Below are 13004 nucleotides of genomic sequence, written 5' to 3'. Positions count from 1 at the left end.
CTCGTAGAAACGAGAGGTCGGTCCAAGGGCTGAAAAGACCATGACAGACTGACGTAATGGCCACGCGGTGAGTCCCGTGGCGCCTTGCCCATCTCGGGACTCGAGTCTGGAGCCAGTGCTGAAGTGGCCTCATATGCATCAACCTGAGCAGGGTGGCCACCGCCGAGGATGCCATATGCCCCAGGAGCCTCTGAAAAAGTTTCAGTGGAACCGCTGTTTTCTGTTTGAATGCCTTCAAATAGGCCAGCACCAACTGGGCGCGATCGTTCGTAAGGCGTGTAGTCAAGGAGACTGAGTCCAACTCCAAACCAAGAAAAGAGATGCTGTGAACCGGGAGGAGCTTGCTCTTTTCCCACTTGACCCGAAGCCCTAGTCGGCTGAGGTGTGAGAGCACTAGGTCCCTGTGTGCGCACAACATGTCTCGAGAGTTTAGCCAGACATCGAGATAGTTGAGAATGTGAATGCCCACCTCCCTTAACGGGGCAAGGGCAGCCTCTGCGATCTTCGTAAAGACACGAGGAGACAGGGACAGGCCGAAAGGGAGGACTTTGTACTGATACGCCTGACCCTCGAACACGAACCGCAGGAAGGGTCTTTGTCGAGGAAGGATCGAGATGTGAAAGTACGCATCCTTCAGGTCTACCGCCGCGAACCAATCTTGATGCTGGACGCTCGCTAGAATGCGTCTTTGCATCAGCATATTGAACGGGAGTCTGTGTAAAGCCCGGTTCAGTACTCACGGGTCCAAGATTGGCCGCAACCCACCGCCTTTTTTCGGTACAATGAAGTAGGGGCTGTAAAACCCTTTCTTCATCTCGGCTGGAGGGACAGGTTCTATTGCATCCTTCCGTAGGAGGGTAGCGATCTCCGTGCAAGGTAGCAGCGTTTTCGTCTTTCACCAAGGTGAAGTGGACACCGCTGAACCTGGGCGGATGTCCGGCGAAGTGAATCACGCAGCCGAGTCGGATGGTCCAGACCAGCCCTCGTGATGGATTGGAAAGCGCAAGCCATGCGTCCAAGTTCCGCGCAAGGGGGACAAAAGGGACAACGTCATCGGATGTACCGGCAGGTGGGGCCTCGCGGCGGGGCGGAGCTCGAGGTGCCACACCATGTCGTGGCCGTGCTGAGTCCGAGGACATCGAAGCACTTACCTGGCTCCTTGTGACCAACCCCGGAACAGCCTGGGATGGGGGAGGAAGAGGCCTGTCCTCGTGACCCATGGAGACTGTCACATCGGGGGCGGATTTGTGCCACAGCTGGGCGCTCAGGGCGAGAGACTGCCACTGGAGCGCCAACCTGCCAAATGGAGTGGTGGACGGTGGTCGTGATGCCAGCCGTACACACCGGATACGTGACCCAGGGAACAAGGAAATCACTCTTGCCGAGCTCTTGAGTACTGCAACCACTTAGGCATGCAGCGCAATTAAATGCAAAAGGTAACAAAAAGATGAAGATCTGCTTACTAGCTCCAGAGTAGCAGGTTTCGTTGTCCCTGTGTTGCCCATCTCAAGGGCGCATTGAAGCCTTTTACGGGTTCTGGGCGGCTGCGAGACGGGTGGCGTCTGCTTCCTGCGGTGGGCTCCACGCCGGGGCCGGGCCGAAGGGGCAGGCTGCGGCGGAGCCAGTGCAGTCACCGCAGGGGGACGCCCTTGGCGATGAGTAGATGGGGTGCGGGAACTTGAGCCGCGTCGGGGCAGGATATGCCGGCTAGCATCCATCTACTGCTCTACCATCGAGAACTGCTGGGCAAAGTCCTCGACGGTATCACCGAATAGGCCTGCCTGGGAAATGGGGGCAGCAAGGAATCGTGTCTTGTCGGCCTCACCCATCTCGACCAGGTTGAGCCAAAGGTGGTGCTCCTGGACCACTAGTGTGGCCATCGTCCGCCCGAGAGACCGCGCCGTGACCTCCGTCACTCGGAGAGCGAGGTCGGTCGCCGAGCGCAGTTCCTGCATCAATCCTGAGGTGGAACTACCCTCGTGCAGTTCCTTTAGCGCCTTGGTGGGCTTGCAGGAGAGCCATGGCATGCAGGGTGGAGGCGGCTTGTCCAGCGGCACCGTAGGCCTTGGCCGTCAGAGACGACGTAAACCTACAGGCCTTGGACGGAGGTTTTGGGCACCCGCGCCAGGTGGCGGTGCTCTGCGGGCATAGGTGCACCGCGAGCACCTTTATCCACCGGGGGATTGCCAAATAACCCTTGGCCGCCCCACCATCGAGGGTAGTGAGAGCGGGGAAGCTGAAAAGATCGGGACCGGGCAGTAAAAAGTGCCTCCCGTGACCTTGTCAGCTCTTCATGCACTTCCAGGAAGAAAGGAACAGGGGCGGGGCGTTGCTTTGAGCGGCGCCGCGAGCCCAGGAACCAATCACCGAGCCGCGAGGGTTCAGGGAAGAGCGGTGAATCCACTCTAACCGACGCTCGCAGCTGCCCGGGAAAGCATGTCATCATCTCCGCGTCAGCCTGTGACTGGGCGATCGACCCCGAAGGGAGGAGCCCAGCTGAGGCTTCCGACTGGACGAGCACGCTCTCTAATGCTGCGCTCGAGAGCTCATCACTTTCGTGGGCTCCGAATAAGAGGTCGAACTCGCCGTGAGACGAGCCGGCGGACTCACCTGGAAGCCCGATCGGGGCAGACGAGCATGCTGGGGAATGGGAGGTCCGCGGGGGGATACCCGGCGGAGGCGGTCCCATTGGGGTCCCCAAATCGCCCGCAGTGCTAGCCGCGCTGGCCTCAAACCCGTGGGTAAAACGACCGAGGCGGGAGCCTCTGGGGTGGCTCGCTTTCTTATGAAGGCGAGCCGTGACAGCAACGTTGCCATGGACATATTCTCGCAATGAGAACATGACCATCCATGAACGCTGTTTCCACGTGAGCAGTGCCCAGACACGAAAGACAGTGATCGTGACCGTTAGAAGGCGAGAGATAACGAGCACAACCAGGAATAACACACAATCGGAATTAAAAAGATGCGTCTTTAAAAAGACGTTCCGTGTGTGCGCTCTTTTAGAGAAATATATACTCTTTCAGAGGGGAAAAATGCTCTTTCAGAAAATATACTCTACTTTTTCTGCCGAAGCGCCCAGGGGCATTCTCTGCAGTGCACCAGTGAAGATCCAGCAGAGGTGAATGAACAGTAGTATTCAGCTCAATGAGCATGACCGTTCGGCTCCGAAGAGAAAATCTGAATGAGTGGTTGCATACCAGCTCCTTTTATACCCGTATGTTCGGGGGAGTAGCATGCAAATACCACTTGCCAATTTTCATTGGCCTTTTATCAAAGACCAAAGGTGTCTCGGGTTCCCAAGAGTGACCCCTAGTGTCACTACATCGACACCAACGTCGAGTGAGTGACAGATAGGGAACCACTCTTTTGTTAAATTTTTGGGTACCGCAGCCTCTTGGGCATATGGCAAAAAATGAAACAAAGGATTCTCCTCCCGGCCCTCCACCGGGGGATGGAGTGGTCTGCTCACCAGCTCCAGAGAAGCAGGTCTCCTTGCCCCTGGGTCGCCCGTCTCAGGGGCGCTTCGAAGCCTTCCTCGGGTTCTTAGCGGCCGGCCGTGAGATGGGTGGCATCTGCTTTCTGCGTTGGGCTCCACGCCGGGCCGGGCCATGGGGCGGGCTGCGGCAGAGCCAGTATTGTTGCTGCAGGAGGACGCCCTTGGTGACGAGTAGATGGGGTGCGGGGTCTTGAGCCGCACCAGGGCAGGATGTGTTGTATGGCCTCCGTTTGCTTCTTCACCACCGAGAACTGCCGGGCAAAGTCCTCGACGGTGTCGCCAAAAAGGCCAACCTGGGAGATGGGGGCATCAAGGAACCATGCCTTGTCAACCTCTCACATCTCAACCAAGTTGAGCCAAAGGTGGTGCTCCTGGACCACCAGGGTGGACATCGCCTGCCCGAGAGACTGTGCCATGACCTTCATCGCCCAGAGAGCAAGGTCATTCGCTGAGTGCAGTTCCTGCATCAATCCTGGGTCAGGGATGACATTAACCTACAGGCCTTGGACGGAAGCTTCGGGCGCCCGCGCCAGGTGGCGGCGCTCTGCGGGCACAAGTGCACTGTGAGCGCCTTATCCACCTGGGGGATCAACAAATACCCCCTGGCTGCTCCACCATCGAGGGTAGTGAGAGCGGGGGAGCTGAAAGACCAGGACTGGGCAGTAAAAGGTGCCTCCAACGATCTTGTCAGCTCCTCATGCACTTCCAGAAAGAAAGGAACAGGGATGGGGTGTGGCCGCAGGCGGCGCTCCAAGCCCAGGAACCAATCGTCGAGCCGTGAGGGTTCAGGGAAGAGTGGAGGGTTCCACTCTAGCCCGACGCTCGCGGTCGCCCGGGAAAGCATGTCCATCATTTCCGCGTCGGCCTGAGACTGGGCGACCATTCCCGAAGGAGGAAGCCCAGTCGAAGCCTCTGCGTCAGACTGGACGAGCCCGCTCTCCGATGCTGCGCTCTATAACTCATCGTCTTCCCGGGCTCCGAACAAGAGGTCAAACTCGCCCTGGGACGAGCCGCACTGAAATGCGCCGTAAAATCCAGCGGTCTGAATCATTAAAGCAACAAGTTTCAACACAGCACACTGTGACTTCTGTCCAGGGCAGAGACAGTGCTCAACACTCTAGAGGAGTGCACACACACCAGGCAAGTTTTTCATTTCAAACTGCTAGAATGGAACAGAAGCTAGCACAGCTGAATGGAACAGAATTCAGGGTCTTCAAAACTATTTTCAACTTAACACTGCGTATTAAAAAAGCGATGGTTATGGAATCTCCAGTCAAGCCAATGACGTTTTGTCATTTGAAAATATATGATTCAGCCAGCCATGAAGAAAACAGTGGTGCGCGCTTATTAAGATCATTACGGTAACATGAAGAAAGAGCAGAAAGAAACGCTTTCTGAGCATTCTTTCATTGAGCTGGCCAGTGAGTCTTCACATAATGGCATAATATGAGGCATTATATTTTGACAGTTTTTGTACATTTTGTAACAGGCTACATTATAACAGCCTTTAATAATGTATATACGAGACATTGGACAACAATGGGATGCAGTGCAGCAGCCAAAAACGTCTGTCTGACACATATGTACATGACTATGCGCCCCCTCGCCTACTCGAGTAGTCACTTTGAGTACTAGAGTAGAGAAAATGACCAAAATGTTCATCCCTAGTGGAAAACATCTTCACCGCTGTCTGTTCCTTTCCTTCTTGCTTGCATTATAAATAATGTGCAGGGCTCTAATATATTGTGCTTGGAAAGCTAAATTGACTGCTAGTGCACTGTTTTGCATAAAACTGCTTAGAGGACCGCCAGTGTTCAATGCAGTCAAGCCCTGCAGCAGGCTAAAGCATAAACACGATTCAAGTCCTGGGCTGAGTGTATGCCATTTTTTGATTTTAGAAGCCATTGTCTAAAGAGTTGCCTCTTCCATTTACAGCGTTCCACACAATTGGAGAGGCACTAGTAGGGCTTGATGCACAAACAACTTTAAGAGGAACCGATGGAGGGTTTAATTCTTTGTACAATCCAGAAGCCTGAGCTCTTGATGTAGTAACAACTTAAAACCTACACCAAGCCTGTAATCCCTCCCATGGCACTGGAACACTGTGAATTAGGGGTGGGCAATATGTAAAAAATATTTTTGCGATAATTGCTGTATAAAATATTGCGATATCCGATTACATCATCAACCCAATTCAACCCAATTTTTTTGCTTTATTGATTTTGTTTTAAAAATTTTATTCATTTATTGAAACACGAAAAACTTAAGCAAAGACATTTCTAAATTCAAATTGCACTTTAAACTAAACAAAAAAAGCAATAAAATAATGAAGTGATCAAAACAATCTTGCTTAACCACCTCCCCAAATCCAAACATTTACCGTCTCCAACGGCTCCATTTGCATCACGGAATCCGCAATGCATGCCAACTGCGAGGAAATAAAGCGTATTAAACTTACAGCACCTCCCGAGATGATCGGAAATAATTTGCAGCTTTCTAATAGAAGACATTATCCTTGCAAACAGTTTTCAGATGAATGAAACAGAGAAAAAGGCGTGAAAACGCTTTACATGCACATGTTCCACGAGACAGGCTTGTGCTGCACGCCGACATGCGCTTGTTCTACGAGACAGGCTCGTGCTGCACGCCTCTGAACAAACAGCAAATCAGACACAAGCATTGACAGCTTTTCTTTTGTCTGTTCTTAAAAATATAATAAAGGGTGTTTCTTCAAGCACATGTCTTTGTGTCTAACAGCATTTCTTGTCATGTGTCACTCCGAGACAGGTCGCTCGCCTGTTGCGGGTAGATGAGCAAAATTACCCGTGCATGAAATACATTTGGATTTGGTGGGTGGCAGATGCTAGTTTCACACCCTGGCCACTGTTTAATATATTTGGCGACTTCCCAGATCCATGGTTTTGCCATTTCCCTATATTGTTGATCATCATCTGTTCGCAATCGGCATCGGGATCTTTTAAGACATCGTCAATATCCGATTACATCGTCATATCGCACAGCCCTACTGTGAACTCAATCTATTTCTTAGAAGAGTGATTTCTCTTCTCAACAAAGTGGGGAGTTTTAAATATATATTCTCCTCATGGCACTAAGTGCCAGGATTTCTCCCATTCAAATTACTTTGTTCTTGTCTTTCTTCCTTCATGCACTACATTCTCCATCTTCTCTCCTATATTCTTCATTTCTTAGTCTCAGTGTTCATACATAATTTGTTTTCCCTCCTCTTGCAATTTGACATTGTTTACCAGTAAACCTGATTTAGGGCAGAAGAACAAGTCTCGCTCAAGACTTAACAAACGCGTTGCCCTGTGGACATTTAATGTCAATGTCAGTTTATTTATAGAGCACAATTAAAAACAACAACAATTGCTGTACAACAATTACAGTAGAAAAATATAAAAGCTATACTATATAAAAATAGTTATAAAAAAAATAAAAATAAAATACAAAAATACAAAATACATTAAAACACCAGTATATCAGGGTTGATTATAAGCTAAAGTAAAGAGATGAGTTTTTAACTTTGATTTAAAGTCGTGTACTGTTAAGTCAGTTCTAATAGAAATAGGTAGGCTATTCCAGAGCGTGGGTGCTGCTACAGCAAAAGCACGGTCACCTCTCAGTTTCAGTCTAGACTTTGGGACAGTTAAAAGTCTCTGGTTGGAAGACCTAAGAGATCTCACTGGATGGTGTTCAGCCGGTAGATCAGTGAACGCCTTCAAACAGGCCAGCACTGATTGGGCGCGCTCGTTCGTAAGGTGCACCGTCAAGGAGACTGAGTCCAACTCCTAGTCGGCTGAGGTGTGAGAGCACCAGGTCCCTGTGTGCACACAACATGTCTCGAGAGTGAGCTAGGATTAGCCAGTCAGCGAGATAGTTGAGAATGCGAATGCCCACCTCCCTTAATGGGGCAAGGGCAGCTTCTGTGACATTCGTGAAGACGCAAGGAGACAGGGACAAGCCGAAAGGGAGGACTTTGTACTGATACGCCTGACCCTCGAATGCAAACCGCAGGAAGGGTCTGTGTCGAGGAAGGATCGAGACGTAGAAGTACGCATCCTTCAGGTCTACCGCCGCGAACCAATCTTGATGCCGGACGCTCGCCAGAATGTGTTTTTGCGTCAGCATCTTGATCGGGAGTCTATGTAAGGCCCGGTTCACTACTCGCAGGTCCAAGATTGGCCGCAACCCACCGCCTTTTTTCGGTACGATGAAGTAGGGGCTGTAAAACCCCTTCTTCATCTCGGCTGGAGGGACAGGTTCTATCGCGCCCTTCCGTAGGAGGGTAACGATCTCCACGCGCAAGGTAGCAGCGTTTTCGCTCTTGAACAAGGTAAAGTGAATACCACTGAACCTGGGCAGGCGCCTGGTGAACTGAATCACGTAGCCGAGTCGGACAGTCCGGATCAGCCATCGCGACGGATTGGAAAGCGTAAGCCACACGTCCAAGTTCCGCATGAGGGGGACCAAGGGGACAACGTCGTCAGATGTACTGGCAGGTGGGGCCTTGCGGCGGGGCAGAGCTCGCGGTGCCACACCATGTCATGACTGTGCTGAGTCTAGGGACATCGAAGCACTTACCTGGCTCCTTGTGACCACCCCCGGAACAGCCTGGGACGGGGGAGGAAGAGGCCTGTCCTCTTAACCTGTGGAGACTGCCACATCGGGGGCAGCTGTGAGCCAAAGCTGGGCGCTCAGGGGCGGAAAGACTACCGCAGGAGCACCAATCCTGCAAGAAAAAACCAGTGGACGGTAGTTGTGATGATGACTGTGCACACCGGGTATGTGACCCAGGGAGGAAGCCGCTCTTTTGCTGAACTGTTGGGTACCGCAGCCATTTGGGCATGTGGCAAAATCAAACAAAAAGGCAACAAAAGATTTTCCGCCCGACCCTCCACCGGGGGATGAAGTGATCTTCTCACCAGCTCCATGTGAGTGGGTTCCTTCGTCCCTGGGTCGCCCATCTCAGGGGCGCTTTGACGACCTCCGTGGGTTCTTAGGCGCCGACTGTGAGACGGGTGGCATCTGCTTCCTACGGTGGGCTCCACGCCGGGGCCGGGCCAAAGGGGCGGGCTGCGGTGGAGCCGGTGCAGTCACCGCAGGGGGACGCCCTTGGCAACGAGCAGACGGGGTGCAGGATCTTGTGCCGGATTGTGCCGGATTGTCTCCGTCTGCTGCTTCACCGCCGAGAACTGCTGGGCAAGTCCTCGACGGTGTCGCTGAATAGGCCAGCCTGGGCAATGGGGGCAGCAAGAAACTGTGTCTTGTCGGCCTCACCCATCTCGACCAGGTTGAGCCAAAGGTGGCGCTCCTGGACCACTAGTGTGGCCATTGTCCGCCCGAGAGACCACACCGTGACCATTGTCGCTCGGTCGCCGAGCGCAGTTCCTGCATCAAATCTGGGGCGGAACTACCCTCGTGCAGTTCTTTCAACGCCTTGGCTTGGTGGACCTGCAGGAGAGCCATGGCGTGCAGGGCAGAGGTGGCTTGTCCAGCAGCGCTGTAGGCTTTAGCCGTCAGGGACGACGTGAGCCTACAGGGCTTGGACGGGAGCTTAGGGCGTCCACGCCAGGTGGCAGCGCTCTGCGGGCATAGGTGCACCGCGAGAGACTTATCCACCGGGGAATCGCCGTATACCCCCTGGCCGCCCCGCCATCGAGGGTAGTGAGAGCGGGGGAACTGCGGAATTGGGGCCAGGCAGTAAAAGGTGCCTCCCACGATTTTGTCAGCTCCTCGTCCACTTCCGGGAAGAATGGCACTGGAGCGGGGCGTGGCTGCTTTGAGCGGCGCCGCGAGCCCAGGAACCAATCATCAAGCCGCGAGGGTTCAGGGGAGAGTGGGGGGTTCCACTCTAACCCAACGCTCGTGGCCGCCCAGGAAAGCATGTCCATCATTTCGGCATCGGCCTGTGACTGGGCAATCGTCCCCGAGCGGGGAAGCCCAGCTGAGGCTTCTGCATCCGACTGGACAAGCCCACTCTCCGATGCTGCACTCGAGAGCTCATCATCTTCGCGGGCTCCGAACAAGAAGCCAAACTCGCCTTGAGACCGTTTGGGGCAGACGAGCGTACTGGGGAATGGGAGGTCCGCGGGGGGATACCCGGCGGAGACGATCCCACTGGGGTCCCCAAATCGCCCCCAGTGATAGCCGCACTTGCCTCATACCTGTAGGTAGAAGGACCGAGGTGGGGAGCCATGGTCATGTTCTCGCAATGAGAACATGAGCCAACCACAAACACTGCCTCCGTGTGGGTCGCGTCAAGACACAAAAGACAGCGATCATGACCATCCGAAGTTGAGAAATAACGACCACAACCAGGAATAACACACAAACGGAAAGGCATCTTTAAAAATACGTTCCGTGTGTGCCGCTCTTTTAGAGAAATATATACTCTTTTAGTGGAAAAAAGCTCTTTCAGAAAATATACTCTCTTGTTTTCTGCCGAGCGCCCAGGGGCGTTCTCTGCAGTGCACCAGTGCAGAGGAGGGAGAAGCTGCTGAAATGCACCATCAGATCCAGCAGAGGTGAATGAACAGTAGAATTCAGCTCAATGAGCATGACCGTTCGGCTCCGAAGAGAAAATCTGAATGAGTGGTTGCATACCAGCTCCTTTTATACCCGTATGTCTGGGGGAGTGGCATGCAAATACCACTCGCCAATTTTCACTGGCTATTTATCAAAGACCAGAGGTGTCTCGGGCTCCCGAGAGTGACCCCTAGTGTCACTACATCGAAACAAATTCGAGTGAGTGACAAATAGGGAACTCCTGATGTTGCTATAACAATGCAAAAAGCACTTACCAATTTGCTTGAAATGAAAATCAGTCCTCTTTTCCTGTTTAATAAATTAAGCAATCACACGGTCATGCAGAACATCTCAGGTTTTTAAATCCATAAGGATCTCTTTCTCAACTACAATACCAGCAGTGATGACAGCCGACTCGTCAGCAAGATCTCACGCTCTTCGCTTTCAAATTACATCACTTAAAGCGTGATTGCGTCACTCAAGGCCAGCTAGAAGGCCTCGACCGGGACACATCCTAAAGATCACACCCACCAAGAACAAATAAATCAATCTGATTGGCTGATGAATCTGACAATCTGACTTTAGTTTCTCATTCATTTGCACTTTTGAGGGATTCTGAAGAAATTCTGAAGGACTGATGGGGTGGAGCTCAGACTCACGTGCTGCTTCGGTCATGCGATTTGTGAAACAGTTGTCACACTTTGCTTGTGAGCATCAAGGAATAAATTCTGACTGGATAAACTTTTTGTTTTTCTCTATTTGTTTGTAGATTAATTAAGAGTGGAAAGTGATTAAAAATACATAGGCAAAAAGGTGATTGAGAATGAAAGGATGCAAAATATTTATTTATTTGGCATGTTAGGCCAGCAGAGAAGGCTTTGCTGGCCCTGAGAATTCGCCACTGATATTACATAACTATCCAGTAGTGATCTATTTCTGTCATACATGTTTCATTTAAATTGAGCTTTAATTTTGGCAGAGCTTTTATTTTGAAGTGTTTCTGTTTTCTTTCTCCTCTGGCGTAATGACAGCAGATTCCCAAACCGGAAAAGCCGGTCGCTATGTGAATCACAGTAATTATTAAACCGCAAAAGGCAACAATATAAATAAATAAATATGTAGTCTGTATATGACTCATGCTAAAAATTTAATTAGCACTCTGCCTGCTGTCATCTGCTACAAACAGAACATGCGATGCTCATAATAGTGTTTTCTGTGTATGAGCAAAGGATCTCTAAAGGGATGAGCAGTTTGTGTCTCTATGTCAGCACAACACTGTCTGCACATATTCACAAGCACTCACATTTAAAATGCTGCATGTGCAAACGATCTATTTATCTCATTAAATTGCAGCTTTTGCTGTTAAATAGTCTCACTAGGACATGATGTGATTTTAATTTGTGCACTAAATGTTTATGTAATGACATTCGTTGTCAAATGGTCTCGGTTTTTGGTATTGGAGCATTTTTACGTGTATGAGTACAAGTACACGAGCGCAGCATCGGACCCAATTCCGATACCAGTATCGGTGCATCCCTAGTTAATTTAAAGGGGTAGTTTACCCAGTAACGTAAATTCTGACATTGTTTACTCACACTCTTATTGTTACAAACTCATATGACTTTCTTTTTTATGTGGAACACAAAATAAGATATTAGGCAGAATGTCAGCCTCTGTCACCTTTGTCTTCCACTGCATCTTTTTTTTTTCACTCAATAGCCGCATTTTCACTGTCGGGTCAAATGAGGGCATGCTAGTGCATGCCAGGGCCAATTGCATTCCCACTGTCACTTCCAGTGCTTCGTCTGCCTCTTCTGGGCCAATGGCCATTGGCCCGCTGATTACCCTTAGGCCAAACAAGGCCAATTGGGGATTGAGACAGGGTCAATGTCAAATGCGTTTCACAGAACTTGCCAGGTTGTGTATCCAGCGCACAATGTACAGGTTCGGGGAAAATTAAAAAAATCTGAGCACAGTACAAATCCGTTAAAACGCACAACGTACAAAGCTGTGAAAAGAACTTTCTATGGTTCGAGTTCATGGACGGTGTGCTGGGATATCGTCCCGCTGTTAGTGGAGAGACCACTCGGGACACCATGGCAGTTACAGTCAGTGAGCTGTCAACGCTAACTTCTCTTGCTAGCTAGCTAATGTTTACAAAATATATTCTAGATAAATAGATAACATGATACCTCAGCTGGAGTTTCCCTCTTGCTTGTGAAATGGGTGGGGTATGTGATGGTGCCAACATGCGGCATATTAGGGCGGGTATTAGGGCAACACTGCTGGGCTATTGGCCCGATGGTGGGAACGCAGATTGATTTTGGTTTCGTGGCTCAAGGTCCGAGACTATTGGCCCTGGCTGGCCAGTTGATTGCCCTGGCTTGCACTGGCCTGATAGTGGAAAAGCAGCTAATAAGCATCTCCTTTGGTGTTCCATGGAAGAAAGACGTAGGTGTTCGGAACAACAAAAGGGTGAGAAAATAGTGGCAAAATGTATTAATTGACACAATTTCATTTTGGGGTGAACTATCCCTTTAACAAGACATTAAAAATTACCTAATAGCATTTAGCCAAGAAAGCCAAGAGAAACAATATGGTGCTCTCAAATCATGCTTGTCTTTGCATACATGCATGTGTAGCCTTTCTCTCTCTCTCTCTCTCTCTCTCTCTCTCTCTCTCTCTCTCTCTCATGTAAATGAGTATTTTAAAAAGTAAACTGTAGTAATGACTGCTGCATTTAAATTTCATGCCTTGAACATTTATTTCAATATTGGCAGCACTTAATTGCTCATCAAATTGAGCATAACACTGCTTCAAGGATGCTCAAATGTATGATTGTTTTTATTCATGTTGGGGCTGAACTTCATGCACTTAACACTTAAAATTGCCAGGGTTTAGCTGCTGCATACTGTATATATATATTTTTTTTTTGGACTCAAGATGGCGCCGAGTATGG

This window comes from Myxocyprinus asiaticus, chromosome 34 (genome assembly GCF_019703515.2).
Source record: "Myxocyprinus asiaticus isolate MX2 ecotype Aquarium Trade chromosome 34, UBuf_Myxa_2, whole genome shotgun sequence".
Taxonomy (NCBI): Eukaryota; Metazoa; Chordata; class Actinopteri; order Cypriniformes; family Catostomidae; genus Myxocyprinus; species Myxocyprinus asiaticus.
This window is presented reverse-complemented; position numbering follows the sequence as displayed.